The sequence below is a fragment of the Terrapene carolina genome, unplaced genomic scaffold (assembly GCF_002925995.2).
Source record: "Terrapene carolina triunguis isolate 2854851 unplaced genomic scaffold, T_m_triunguis-2.0 Scaffold210, whole genome shotgun sequence".
Taxonomy (NCBI): domain Eukaryota; kingdom Metazoa; phylum Chordata; order Testudines; family Emydidae; genus Terrapene; species Terrapene triunguis.
Genome location: NW_020664561.1, coordinates 10,303,389 through 10,317,448, shown reverse-complemented (window position 1 = coordinate 10,317,448; position 14,060 = coordinate 10,303,389). Strand labels below are relative to the sequence as shown.

General features: G+C 50.0%; 1 protein-coding gene across 1 annotated transcript in view; it reads left to right on the top strand.

Annotated features, from left to right (window-relative positions):
- Positions 1-14,060, top strand: part of LOC112107425 (astrotactin-1) — a 203,478-nt gene that overhangs the window by 119,260 nt on the left and 70,158 nt on the right. The gene's annotated exons all lie outside the window — the stretch shown is intronic.

Genomic DNA, 14,060 nt, shown 5'->3' with positions numbered 1-14,060 from the left:
GGGCAACCTCATGGATGGGTAGTCGGTGGGTGTAGAGGAGCGGACTCACCCCTGCAGCGCCTCCTGCTGGTGACTTCTGGGAATTAGCTCTTCCAGCATCCTGGAGCGCCCTCTGCAGGCCAGTGGTCCGCCTGTCCTCTGGCCCCCGTGTCCCTCCCAGACCCCGGTGCCTTTGTATCTGGGGTGCTGCCCCCTGGCAGTACACCCCTCAGTACTAGGGTCTCCCCTCCCTGGAAACCCCCCACCCACTATCCCTACCTCACCTCAGAATAAGGCCACTGCCAGTCATCGTCTAGCCCCACATCCTGGGGCAGACTGCAGTATCAGCCTACTCATCACTGGCAAGGTTGGGTTTGGACCTGCTGCCTTTGCCTGCCCCTGAGCTGCCCTCTGCAACCCCCAGTACTCCTTGGCCTAATACTAGGCCGCAGCCTGGGGCTTTTCAGGCTGGAGCTCCCCAGCTCTTCAGCCTTTCCCCAGCCCTGCTCCACTCAGGTACTCTGTCTCTAGCTCGCTGCAGCCAGGCCCTTCTCCCTCTAAAGGCAGAGAGAGACTGTTTGGGCTCCTGGCTCCCAGCCTTCTTATACAGGCCAGCTGTGGCCTGATTGGGGTGTGGCCCAGCTGTGGCTGCTTCCCCAGTTAGCCTTGTAGCTTTTCCTTTGCCCCAGCCCTGCTCCCTGGCTGTTTTAAGCCCTTCAGGGCAGGAGCGGGGGACCACCCGCTACAGTGGGATTGAGCCACGTGCCCCTTGATCTAAAAGCAAGAGTCTCTACTGCTTGAGGTAAAGGACCAGCAGGCTTGGGTGCAGTAGTAGACTCATACACTGCTCAATAGGATCCGGCCACTAGAGGTGGATAAAGAGAATTATTTGGTCAGCATGTTCCATGGTTACTTTCTTTTGGTCCAGACTCTTGGAAGGTGCATTTACAGGGTAACAACCATGAGAAATAGGCAGGATGGGCTTTATAAAGGACAAAACCTGCCAGACAAACAAGGTGGGTTTTTCTGAGTGAGTCAGACAATTAGCGGACAGTGGGAACACAACTCTACGTCTTGTAGAGTATCTGGGGTTCAGCAAAGCATTTGCTATGGTGTCTGTCGCATGACATCTTCCTGGAAGGATGAATGGGAATTGGCTTGGAGAAGCGTTATGTCAAGGTCTGTATAGTCTGCAGCAAGCTGGATCTAAGCGATGTTGCAAAGGCCTTGGGGTTCTGGAGTGCAACAGAATAGAAATATTGCAATAAGGTAAATAAAAAAAAGTGAGAGGTTTATATTGAATTAAATATGAAAACGAATAACCCAGTCTGTACAGAACTCCTGCTGTTCATTTTTGTTTTACATTCACTGGGCTGAATCCTCGGCAGGTGCCTGTTTAGACCAGCTGATGATCTGGACCAATGTGTTTCATGGCACCCGTTAATTTTCAGCATGCAACAGAGCTTTGTGCTGCTGGCGTAGAGCTGCACTGTGGAAGTTGTCAGCTGGCATCCAGGGAAGGGGTGGGAGGCTGTTGGGGGTTGGGAGAGAAGCAGGTTAGCTGGGTATTTTTGCACAAACGATCAGCAGTGAACAATATTGACACTGAAACGATCATTGTTAGGTTTCAGATCAGACAGCGCAGTGAGATTAATAGAATTGGTCAACACCTTTCTAAACCCCATTATCTGCTGACCACATTCTATCACTCTGCACTCCGCTCACATTTGGAATGTTACGCTGGCAAACACAAGTGCTAGAAACATGTTTTATTAAATGAATGCTGACAATATTTCTGTGGCAATGGGTGGATTCTTTGGCTGTGAAACTGTGGGACCCTTGAGTACTGTCATGGGAACTGAACGCACCTCAAAGAGAGGGTCAGGGGAATGGCAATGCACAGAATTTGGGAGTGGGGTCCAGTGGCTTGTTGCAAGGGAGGTGGTTCTGTCTCGACTTAATTAACATTTTCAATTAACAGTAATAATCAACAACAAATTTGATCCAAGGACAGCAGTGTGCTTTATACTGTAACCTCCTATCACCCTGGCAGGCCGGTGAGCATTATTGTAATCTTGCTCATGAGTATGGGAACCACTGTTCTCTGCTAAATGGGATCAGAACAGAGCAGCGGGTGAAGGCTCTGCGCTGCTAGCCTTGGCCAAACCCAGAGAGCTGCTGAGCACCCCCATCTCCTCCCTTCGGGATTTGCCCTGTCGATTAATTAACAGTGGCTGATTCTACTGGTGGCGCTAACGGTTAATGTGTGTGACTCCATTGCCCTCTAGTGGATGGCTGCAGCCTAGGGAGAAGATAGAAGGGGTACCGACTGTGGAGATTCTCCTTTGAGCTTAAGTGGCCGGTCCCTGTGCAGCTGGAGGTTCCGAGTTCTGTCCCAGCTGCCGCAAAGTTCTAGGGAGCCATGCTGAGCGGCATTGGGATATCCGTGCAGTCTTAGGAGACCATGGGTTTGTTACAGTGTCATGGAGTAGTCCAGAGTTACCAAGGGAGGCAGCTCTTCAGCATCCCTCTTCACTGCCATGGCTACGAGACCATCCTCCCCTCCTTAGTTCAGCGCTCTGGAAAAGGGGGTGAAAAAGCACATTTATTCTATTGGCAGATGCTACGAAACCAAGAGGTGTTTTTTGAACACCAGGGGGAAGAGATAATGAATATAGAGGGACCCAGAGAGATTAGAATCACAGCTAAGAAATAACATAATGAGATGCAGTCCGGGAAAATGCAAGCTAATGAATTTGAGGGAAAATAACTTGCAGTGCAGAGCTGCATGAAGAAAGTGAAGTGGCAACGCTGAAAGCGAGATGGGGCTGATTGCCTACATTGCATTACCTCGGAGCGGCGGGAGCCCGATTTTCAGAGTTGCTGATGTGGGCATCTCAGAGCAGTGCTGGACAGCAGAATTTCCAGTGTATTATGAGAGCTGCTTAAGTGTGCTGAAAATTTGTCGAATTAGATACCTGATCACTGTGTTGTGGGGAAAAGAATAAGACAGACAGGTTGCTGCAGGTCTTAGTACTTAGCGGCTAAACGGCAAAAGTGTTTTGGTTTTCAGCCAAACAAAAAATTGGGCTTCAATTAAAGTCAAAATTTTCCAAACATGTTCGTTTGTGTCTAAATGTTCAATGGAACTCCCTCGCCCTCCCCAGTTTTGGAGTCTAAGATCCAGATCCTCAGTTGATGTGGATCAGTAATGTAGCTCCATCACAGTCAAACAGCTGAAGCTCTGGCCCTGTACGTCTCGGTTCTTTTCTTTCTGTCCAAACAAAACGTTAGGCCTTTAAACAATATGCATTTTAAATTGGCTAAATGCAAATGTATACATCTGGGAACAAAGAATGTAGGCCATACTCACCAGGAACCCTAGGAACCCATAGGGGACTCTATCCTGGGAAGCAGTGACTCTCAAAACCTGTCTTGGTGGATAATCAGCTGAACATGAGCTCCCAGTGCAAAGCTGGGGTCAAAAGGGCTAATGCCATCCTTGGATGCATAAACAGGTGAATCTAGAGTAGGATCATAGAGGTTATTTTGTCTCTGTATTGGCACTGGTGCGAGTGCTGCTGGAACACTGTGTCCAGTTCTGGTATCCACAATTCAAGAAGGACATTGATACATTAGAGAGGGTTCAGAGAAAAGTCTAACATGATCCAGTGGCTGGAAGTTGAAGCTAGACAAATTCAGACTGGAAATAAGGTGTACATTTTTAACGGTCAGAGTAATTAACCATTGGAACAATTTATCAAGGGTCGGGGTGGATTCTCCATCACTGACAATTGTTAAATTCAGATTGGATGGTTTTTTTTAAAAGATCTGCTCTAGGCATTATTTGGGAAGTTGTCTGGCTTGCGCTATACTCAAGATCAGATCAGATGGTTCCTTCTGGCCTTGGAATCTGTTACTAAAGAGAGCCACCATCATGTAAGGCCCACCACAAAAACGTGTGAGCTGTTGTCGGAGGTATTGCCATTGTGTGGCCTTGTGATGACAGGGCCGAGCAAAGGGGACAAGTGAAGAAATCTATCCAAAAGGAGTTCAGGTCCCCAAGCAGGTCTAACTGGCTAAATGCGTGTGCATGTGTGTCCTTCCCCTAGCCTTGGGCGGCCAGCTGGGAGATGGATTTTCCCTTAAAGGAGAAGAATAGGGCAGTGGTTTTCAAACTTTTTTTCTGGGGACCCAGTTGAAGAAAATAGTTGATGACTGTGACCCAACGGAGCAGGGGTATGGAGTGTGGGAGGGGCTCAGGGCTGGGGCAGAGGGTTGGGGTGCAGGGGTGAGGGCTGCGGGGTAGGGCTGGGAATGGGGTTCAGGGTATGGGAGGGGGCTCTGTGCTGGGGCAGGGGGTTGGGGTGTGCGAGGGGGTCAGGGCTCTGGGCTGGGGGTGCAGGCTCTGTGGTGGGGCCGGGGATGAGGGGTTTGTGGTGCAGAAAGGGGTTCTGGGTTTGGGGGGGCTCAGGGCTGGGGCATGGGATTGGGGCACGGGGTTGGGGCGTGGACTTACATCCGGTGGCTCCCGGTCAGTGGTGCAGCCGGATGCAGAGGCAGGCTTCCCCGCCTGTCCTGGCACCGCGGACAGCACGGCGCCCGGAAGCGTCCTGCAGCAGGTCCGGCTCCTAGGCAGAGGCGCGCAAGCAGCTCCGCATGGCTCTCGCCCACAGGCACTCCCCCCTCAGCTCCCGCGGAGCCAGTGCTTGGGGCAGGGCAGCGCGCAGAGCCCCGTAGCCCCCCTGCGTAGAAACTGGACCTGCTGCTGGCCGCTTCCAGGGCGCAGTGCAGTGTCGGAACAGGTAGGCACTAGCCTGCCTTAGCTGGGCAGCACCCCCGATGGGACATTTAACATCCCGGTCGGCAGTGCTGACCTGAGCTGTTAGGGTCCCTGGGTGCTGAGCAAGGTGACCCAGTGCCTTACATGCCACGACCCAGTACTGGGTCGTGACCCAAACTTTGAAAAACACTGGAATAGGGGACTCCCAGCTGGGTCATTTTTTTCTCCCTGTGCAGTGCTGGTCCTGGTTAAGCCACTGACCAAGGACCTGCGCCTCCCACTCCAGATTCTCCACCTGCCAGACAAGAGTAGTAGCCCTGTGGGATCAACACTCCCTCCTCAGCAGCAGGATGAGCTCTTCCTCCTGTTTTAATAGAAAAGAGGGAGTTGCACTTGCCTTCACTGTGCCCCACTATTAGCCATCTCCTCCCCATGCAGTGGTCACACTGGCTTTTTTCATTTGCTCGTGATGCCATGCAGCTATCTCCAGGGTCATGTCTGTTTGTATTACCTTTCTGCCATTGCTGCCTGAGAATCTCTCCCTCCTCCATACCTTCCCAAATCCTTTAGGCTTTAAAGGATTGCAGATTTGCATGCATTTCCATATATTTGCATAAATACAGGCACAAAACTTCAGAAGCCGATGCCTTCCCATTTTCAAGCTATTCTGAAATGCCCCAGCATGGGGAGATAATTGCATGGCTTTGTGTGGGGCCCAGAATGCTTGATGGATTCTGCATAGAGATAGATTAAGTCACCAGAGCCTGATGAAATACATCCTAGAATACTCAAGGAGCTGACTGAGGAGATATCTCATCAATGGCTACTAGCCAGGATGGGCAGAAGCTGGGAATGGACAACAGGGGATGGATCATTTGATGATTACCTGTTCTGTTCATTCCCTCTGGGGCACCTGGCATTGGCCACTGTCAGAAGACAGGATACCGGGCTAGGTGGACCTTTCGTCTGACACCGTATGGCCGTTCTTATCTGAGCCATCAGTGATGGTCTTAGAAAAGTCATGGAAGACTAGAGAGATTTCAGAGGACTGGAAAAGGGCAAATATAGTGCCAATCTATAACAAGGGGAATAAGGACAATCCAGGGAGTTACAAACCAGTCAGCTTAACTTCAGTACCCAGAAAGATAATGGAGCAAATAATTAAGCAGTCAATTTGCAAACACCTAAAAGAGAATAGGGTGATAAGTAACAGTCAACGTGGATTTGTCAAGAACAAATTGTGTCAAAGCAACCTAATAGCTTTCTTTGACTGGGTAACAAGCCTTGTGGATAGGGGGAAGCGATAGATACGGTATATCTTAACCTGAGTAAGGGTTTTGATACTGTCTTGCATGACCTTCTCATAAACAAACTAGGGAAATACAACCTAGATGGAGCTACTATGAGGTGGGTGCATAACTTGTTGGAAAACCATTCCCAGAGAGTAGTTATCAGGTGTTCACAGTCATGCTGGAAAGGCATATTGAATGGGGTCACTTCTGGGTCCGGTTCTGTTCAATACCTTCATTAATGATTTAGATAATGGCATAGAGAGTACACTTATAAAGTTTGTGGATGATACCAAGCTGGGAGGGGTTGCAAGTACTTTGGAGGATAGGATTAAAATTCAAAATGATCTGGACAAACTAGAGAAATGATCTGAACAAAGCAGGATGAAATTCAATAAGGACAAATGCAAAAATACTCCACTGAGTAAGGAACAATCAGTTGCAGACATACAAAAATGGGAAATGACTGCCTAGGAAGGAGTACTGCGGAAAGGAATCTGGGGTCATAGTGTATCACAAATTAAATATGAGTCAACAGTGTAACACTGTTGCAGAAAAAGGGAACATCATTCTGGGATGTATTAGCAGGAATGTTGTAAGCAAGAAGTAATTCTTCCACTCTACGCTGCGCTGATTTTTCTTCAACTGGAGTACTGTGTCCATATTTCAGGAAAGATGTGGACAAATTGGAGAAAGTACAGAGAAGAGCAACAAAAATGATTGAAGGTCTAGAAAACATGACCTATAAGGGAAGACTGAAAAACCTGGGTTTGTTTAGTCTGGAGATGAGATGACTCAGGAGGGACATGATAACAGTTTTCAAGTACATAAAAGGTTGTTACAAGTAGGAAGGAGAAAAATTGTTCTCCTTAACCTCTGAGGATAGGACAAGAAGCAATGGGCTTAAATTGCAGCAAGGGAGGTTTAGGTTGGACATTAGGAAAAACTTCCTAACTGTCAGGGTGGATAAGCACTGGAATAAATTGCCTAGGTACAGTAACTCCTCACTTAATGTCATCCCGGTTAATGTTGTTTCGTTGTTACATTGCTGATCAATTAGGGAACATGCTCGTTTAAAGTTGTGCAATGCTCCCTTATAACCTTGTTTGGCAGCCACCTGCTTTGTCCACTGCTTGCAGAAAGAGCAGCCCATTGGAGCTAGCTGGTGGGGGCTTGGAACCAGGGTGGACCGGCAGCTGCCCAGCAGACTACCAATTGCTGGCAGTTCAGCTGTCCCTCCCCCCACTGCTGTGTGCTGCTACTGCCCTGTGCCTTGGAGCTGCTCCCGGGAGCCACCTGTTTGCTGTGCTGGGGAGAGGGGAGGAGAGGGGCTAATGTCAGGGTGTCCCCCTCCCCCCTACTCCTGTCCCCCACTTATCCCTTCTCCATATAGAGCAGGGTGGGACAGGACAGGGCTCAGGACAGAGAGAGCTTGCTGGCCGCAGCTGCTGCCTCGACTTCCTGATTTTTTTAAAGGCAATGTATTTAGGGTGGTGTCAGCGTACTTAAAGGGGCAATGCGCATCTCTCTCTCTCTCTCTCACACACAGGGAGTGTGTCTCTGTCTCTGTCTGCCATGCTGTCTCCCCTCCCTCCATTCCTGCTGCCTTGTAGAGTGTGAGGCTACATTAACAACAACGTGTTAACCCTTGAGGGCTCAGCCGAATGCTAGTTCATCATTTAGTAATAAGGTATTCCCTGGGAAATATCCCACCCTCTTCCACCCTCTAACTTCATCACCTCAACCAAGCTTCACAGTCATCATTGCTGTGTACAGTATTAAATTGTTTGTTTAAAACTTATATTGTGTGTGTGTGTGTGTGTGTATATATATAGATATATAATTTTTTGTCTGGTGAAAAAAATTTCCCTGGAACCTAACCCCCCCCCCATTTACATTAATTCTTATGGGGAAATTGGATTTGCTTAACATCGTTTCACTTAAAGTCGCATTTTTCAGGAACATAACAACAACGTTAAGCGAGGAGTTACTGTAGGCTGTGGAATGTCCATCATTAGAGATTTTTAAGAGCAGGTTAGACAAACACCTGTCTGAGATGGTTTAGGTAATACTTAGTCCTGCTGTGAATGTAGGGGACTGGACTAGATGACTTCTCAAGGTCCCTTCCAGTCCTACAATTCTATGATTAAAAGCATCTAGGCCATATTTCTCATATTGTTCCTATGCATGGATTTTAAGACTAGGAGGACACATTAGGATCATCTAGTCTGACCTCCTGCATAACAAGGGCCAGAGAATCTAACCCAGTAATTCCTGAGTCAAGCTCACAGCTTCTGTCTGAGCTAGAGCATCTCTCTTAGAAAGACATCTAGTCTGGACTTAGCCTATTCTCTTCCATGGTGACATGCCATAAGAAGATGAAAGGAGAAGAGTACTGGTTCACCTCTTCATGAAGCCTCAGAACATCAAAGGGTGGGGACCAATGCAGAAAGCAAGCCGTTTGAAACAGGTCTGTGTTGCTGGCCATAGGACTTGTCTAGACTAGGGAAGTGTGTCACACGTTATATTAAGATTTCATTTGTAAGTAGTGTATAAATGGTTGATAAATGCTGCTGTAGATGGCTATAGAATCCAACAGGTCAATAGGTTGTTTATAACCATGCTTTATCACCACTTTTAACACCTTCTTCTGCTCTGTTTTTAATCATCTATAATCCATGCTGCTCATGTCGGTAACCCTAGGAATCTTTTATGAACCCTTCATTAAACCATTTATAAATTGGACCGTCGTAGAATGGGTGGCAGAATTTTGTGCCTGTGTAGCTACTGTAATATAGTTACATTAATGCGCACTTCTAACGTAGACATCCTGCTCTGATGCAAGTCCCATCTTCGCCAGCATAGTGCGTGTACATTGATGCTTGCACTGTGGTAGCCGTACTGGTGCAAAAAATCCCAGGATAAGCATGGTCTTAGAAGAACTGGTAGGGATTTCTGAAGATGGAACATGGAAAGCCAAGAATTCTCCACCACCTCTACATTCCCTTTCAGAAGCGTTTCTCTCTGACCTCAGGAACTCCCTGAAAAATCCCACGGTCTCAGAGCAAATGTCAGACTCAGACAGGGTGAGATAAGAAACCTGGAAAGTGAGGATCAAAACAGAAAGAGAGCTGGGAATGATGGCTTGTGAAAGCGTCTGGAGTGGGCAGAGGATTCGGCAACAGTTCAATGCCAGGAATGTCTGCTGACATCGGAGCCCACTTCTCTCTTCCCCCCACTTACTGCTCATCCAGCTGCCCGGCCACTCTGACACCTCCTTCTCTCTTCTCTCCAGCTCTGCAATCCCTGCATTGACCCTGACCCACTGGGTATCTTCTCTTAGAACAGAGGTGAGCAAACTACGGCCCGCGGGCCACATGCGGCCCAAGTGACCATCCTGCCCGGCCCTGAGCCCTCAGCTCCTCCTCCTCCCCCGCAGCCTCAGCTCTCTACACCGCCGGCACAACGTTCTGGGCGGCGGGGCTGCAAGCTCCTGGGGCAACGCAGCTGCAGAGCCGCGGCCTGACCCGGTGCTCTGTGCTGTGTGGTGGCGTGGCTGTCTGTCCTGGTGCTCTGGACGGCGCGGTTGTAGCGCTGCCAGCCACTGGCGCTCCAGGCAGCGTGGTTAAGGGGGCAGGGGAGTTCGGGATAGTCGTCAGGGGGCGGGGGTGTGGATAGGGGTTGGGACGGTCAGAGGGCATGGAATGGGGGGGTTGAATGGGGGCAGGAGTCCCAGGGGAGCAGTCAGGAAGGAGAGGGGTGGTTGGATGGGGCAGAGGTCCCGGGGGGGAGCAGTCAGGAATGAGAGGAGGGGTTGGATGGGGCGGCGGGGGGCAGTTAGGGCAAGGGGTCTGGGGGTGGTCAGGGGACAGGGAGCGGTGGGGGGTTGGATGGGGCAGGAGTCCTGGGGGGGCTGTCAGGGGACAGGGAACAGGGGGTTGGATGGGGCAGGAGTCCCGGGGGGCTGTCAGTGGGCGAGAAGCAGGGAGGGTCGGATAGGGGGCGTTGGCCGGGCCACGCCTGGCTGTTTGGGGAGGCACAGCCTCCCCTAGCTGGCCCTCCATACAATTTTGGAAACCTGATGTGGCCCTCAGGCCAAAAAGTTTGCCTGCCTCTGTCTTAGAATCATAGAAGATTAGGGTTGGAAGAGATCTCAGGAGGTCATCTAGTCCAATCCCCTGCTCAAAGTAGGACCAATACCAACTAAATCATCTCAGACAGGGCTTTGTCAAGCCAGGACTTAAAACCTCTAAGGATGGAGATTCCACCACCTCCCTAGGTAACCCATTCCAGTGCTTCCTCTGCCCCAGCCCCCTGATCATTTTCGTTGACCTCCGCTGGACTCTCTCCAATTTGTCCACATCCTTTCTGTAGTGGGGGGCCCAAAACTGGACTCAATACTCCAGATGTGGCCTCACCAGTGCCGAATAGAGGGGAATAATCACTTCCCTCGATCTGCTGGCAATGCTCCTACTAATGCAGCCCAGTATGCCGTTAGCCTTCTTGGCAACAAGAAGACTCATATCCAGCTTCTCATCCACTGTAATCCCCAGGTCCTTTTCTGCAGAACTGCTGCTTAGCCAGTTGGTCCCCAGCCTGTAGCAGTGCACGGGATTCTTCCGTCCTAAGTGCTGGACTCTGCACTTGTCCTTGTTGAACCTCATCAGATTTCTTTTGGCCCAATCCACCAATTTGTCTAGGTCACTCTGGATCCTATCCCTACCCTCCAGTGTGTCATCCGTGAACTTGCTGAGGGCGCAATCTATCCCATCATCCAGATCATTAATAAAGATGTTGAACAAAACCGGCCCCAGGACCAATCCCTGGGGCACTCCGCTTGATACCGGCTGCCAACTAGACATCGAGCCATTGGTCACTACCCATTGAGCTGGATGATCTAGCCAGCTTTCTATCCACCTTATAGTCCATTCATCCAATCCATACTTTTTTAACTTGCTGGCAAGAATACTGTGGGAGACTGTATGAAAAGCTTTGCTAAAGTCAAGATATATCACGTCCACTGCTTTCCCCATATCCACAGAGCCCGTTATCTCATCATAGAAGGCAATCAGGTTGGTGAGGCATGACTTGCCCTTGGTGAATCCATGTTGACCGTTCCTGATCACCTTCCTCTCCTCCAAGTGCTTTAAAATGGTTTCCTTTAGGACCTGCTACATGATTTTTCCAGGGACTGAGGTGAGGCTGACCAGTCTGTAGTTCCCCGGGTTCTCCTTCTTCCCTTTTTTAAAGATGGGCACTATATTTTGCCTTTTTCCAATCGTCTGGGACCTCCCCCGATCGCCGCGAGTTTTCAAAGATAATGGACAATGGCTCTGCAATCACATCAGCCAATTCCCTCAGCACCCTCGGATGCGTTAGATCTGGACCCATGGAATTGCACATGTCCAGCTTTTTAAAATAGTCCTTAACCTTTTTCACCGCTGAGGGCTGCTCACCTCCTCCCCATACTGTGTTGCCCAGGACAGCACTGTGGGAGCTGACCTTGTCTGTGAAGACGGAGGCAAAAAAAGCATTGAGTACTTCAGTTTTTTCCACATCATCTGTCACTAGGTTGCCTCCCCCATTCATTAAGGGTCCCACACTTTCCCTGACCTTTTTCTTGTTGCTAACATACTTGTAGAAACCCTTCTTGTTACCCTTCACATCCCTTGCTAGCTGCAACTCCAGTTGTGTTTTTGCCTTCCTGATTACACCCCTGCATGCTTGAGCAATATTTTTAACTCCTCCCTAGTCATCTGACCAAGTTTCCACTTCTTGTAAGCTTCCTTTTTGTGTTTAAGCACACCGAAGATTTCACTGTTAAGCTAAGCTGGTCACCTGCCATATTTGCTATTCTTTCTGCACATTGGATTGTTTGTTCCTGTGCCCTCAATAAGTCTTCTTTAAAATACAGCCAGCTTTCTTGGACTCCTTTCCCCCTCATATTAGCCTCCCAGGGGATCCTGACCATCAGTTCCCTAAGGGAGTCAGTCTGCCTTTCTGAAGTCCTGGGTCTGTATTTTGCTACTCTCCTTTCTTCCTTTTGTGAGGATCCTGAACTCAACCATCTCATGGTCACTGCTGCCCAGGTTGCCACCCACTTCTACTTGCTCTACCAATTCTTCTCCACCTCTTCCTCCTTTTCCCTCTTCCTGTGTGAAGCTCCCCCCCGATAACAGACTCTCTCCATGTGAATTGCCTCCCTTTGGGTTTTCCACTCTCCTTCCTGTGGGAGCTCTCCCATCCCTCCACCTTCCTCCTACCATTGTGGCTCTTTCCTTTTTCCTTCTCTGCCTAATGGGACATGTGTGTGTCTCCTTAACGCAACTTACATCTTTGGGAGGTGTCTCCTTACACCTTTCTCCAATTGGGGTTCCTCTCCCCCCTCCATTCCCCTCATACCTGGAGGTGCCTTCCCTCCTCATCGAGCTTCCCCCATCTGTCTTGTCCCTTCTGTTTAGGGATTTCTTGATCCATGGTCTGGCTCACTGGGATGTGGGGTAGGGCCAAGTGTGCTGGTCCGAGCTGGGTGCTGATGAGAGAGACAGACAGGAGACAGCTGCAGGCTGTGGATAAGTGCCAGGAGCCTGGGCAAAGCTGCCTGGGTAGGCTGGCAGTTATGAGGGGACACGGCATCCCTTATGGCCTCCCTGTAATGACAGACCTGGCAGTGGATGTCCTGTCAGGCAGGCATCCCACCGCTGACTCCCACTGAGCTCTGCTCTCCAGCCGCCGCTGGAGACTTCCTGCTTTGTGCTGCTCCAAGGGGACTGCCAGGGAGGAGGCCTGATACCGTCTGTTGCAGCTGTGACGTTTGTGATGCACAGACTGGGGAACTGGGCTAGGGCCACCAAACCAATCCCGCGTGGGCCACCAAGCAGCCCTTTGAGGACAGCGACTTTGGACCATTACTGAGCTGGATGGGATTCAGATTAGCAATGTAGCGGGGACAAGATGCTCTGCCTGTCATTACCAGCTGGCTAGGTTTCACCGTGCATTCCTCTTGACTCACTTCCACCTCATTGTGCCTACTTATCCACCCCCCTTGGAGCCGTGGACAAGTCCCCAGGGAACTGTAGCTGCTCACAAAGCCTCTGGGCAGGGTCTGCCAAAGACACTGTCTGTTCTGTCATCCCTTCCTCTCCCCTCCTCCTGCAGATTGCGCTTTCCATGCTCAGACCTTGTCATTGTCGTTCCACCTGCAAATGTGATTATCCTCCCATTAGCCCCCCTCCTCCCGCTTCCTCGCTGTGGCTTGTCACTGTCCCGGAGAGACACTGTTACCTTCACACGCCCTCCTCCTGCAACTGTCTGGCTGGGATTTCCCTTCCCTCCCCGCATCATGCTGCTGCTTTTTATTCTCACAGAGGTGCTGCAGGTGACAAAGGGACTAGTTGAGTGGGGTCCAGTTGAAAGGATCCTGGAGCTCAGAGCTAGGCAGGAATCCCAGAGTTCTCCCAAACAAATCCAGAACCAAGCAATTTGAATATGACTGAGTCAGAACCGAAGCAAACTGGCTTGGATTCGGTTTGAAAGAGCCCGAGGCAAACTGAATTACTTTAGGTTGGGTAGATAGAGACTGAATGTTATTGACTCATTTTGGGCACGAAGAAGCTTGAATCTAACCATCTCCAGCTGGGTTACAATTTTCCATTTCCAAAGTTTGGTCCATCTTGTTTGAGTCAAATTATCTTTGTTCCGAGGTGCATAATCCAGATCCTAATGCCAAGCGCTCATGTGCTGAGACACCTCTGTAAGTGAGAGACAGGGTTCAGTTTTCAGTGTGGTTCTCTGTTCCCCTCCCTCCCTGGGTTGGCATAAGGAAGGAGCCAGGACCTCCTCACGACACTCATCTTGCTGATATAGGAGCAGTTCTGACAGGCCCCAGAGGGAGTTCCATAGGGCCCTCCAGAGGGCCTCCAAGAAAGGGAGCAGGTAAAAAAGGGGAACATGGTGGGACAAGGGCACTGAACATGCTGCTTCCCTTTGGGTGAGACAAGGGCTGGGGG